The 1012-nt window shown below is 39.7% G+C and overlaps 1 non-coding gene across 1 annotated transcript; it reads left to right on the plus strand.

The window, feature by feature from the left end:
* Positions 1 to 342: 342 nt before the first annotated feature.
* On the plus strand, positions 343 to 449 carry LOC136221202 (small nucleolar RNA R71). The gene has a single exon (XR_010684984.1). It is a non-coding gene; the product is annotated as a small nucleolar RNA R71 (small nucleolar RNA).
* The last annotated feature ends 563 nt before the right edge of the window (positions 450 to 1012 follow it).

The following is a 1012-nucleotide window of genomic DNA, read 5'->3' on the forward strand; positions in this document are numbered from 1 at the left end:
TAATCCACATCCGTTTGGATTGGATTACCATTGGTATCGCGTGGTGCCATAAACTTGTCAATTTTGTGCGATAAAGCAGAAAATTGGGCTTGTAGCATCGCGACTGGATCAAGTTCAACTATACCTTTAACTGATGGTGTGGTTGAGGATGATGGTTTTGCCACCGGTATATGTCCACGTTCCGCGGGCCACATACTGCTGTTGATTGCCATTTCCTCCAAAAGTTATCTCGCTTGGGCTGATGTTTTCTTTATAAATAGCCCTCCCGACATAGCATCTAATGAACCCCTAGTTGTAGGATTTAGTCCATTGTAAAATGTTTGCATTAAAAGTTCAGCGGGTAATTGGTGGTGTGGGTATAAACGTTGAAGTTCTTTAAAACGTTCCCAAGTTTCATAAAGAGTCTCATTATTATTTTGAGAAAAAGATGTTAACTCCTTTATGACTCTTGCGGTTTTTGCTAAAGGAAAATATTTTGATAAAAATGCTTGGGCTAATTGTTCCCAAGTGGCAAAAGTTGCGGCTGGCATAGAAGTTAACCATTCTTTGGCTCTATCCTTCAAAGTGAAAGGAAAGAGGCGAAGTTTGATTGCTTCTGCAGTCACATCTGGGATTTTAAAAGTGTCACAAATTTCGAGGAAATTTGTTAAATGGGTGTTAGGATTTTCGTTAGGTAACCCGTAAAATGTTACATTATTTTGCAACATATTAAGCAAAGCTGGCTTAATTTCAAATTGGTTTGCGGTGATTCTGGGTCTAACGATACTATTGGTCACACCGGCCACACCTGGCCTAGCGTAATCCATAAGTGTTGGTGGGTCTGCCATTTTTTCTGGCTCGGTAAATGTTTTTACTGGAGTCTTATTTTTGTTTTTCTTGTTTTTCTTGTTCTTCCTAATGGTTTTCTCAATTTCTGGGTCTATAGGGTCTGGTACAATGCCTGAACTTCGAGAACTGCGCATGAACCTGAAATCTTGCACGAACCGAAACTACCTACAAAACGGAATTTGAA

This window comes from Euphorbia lathyris, chromosome 2 (genome assembly GCF_963576675.1).
Source record: "Euphorbia lathyris chromosome 2, ddEupLath1.1, whole genome shotgun sequence".
NCBI lineage: Eukaryota > Viridiplantae > Streptophyta > Magnoliopsida > Malpighiales > Euphorbiaceae > Euphorbia > Euphorbia lathyris.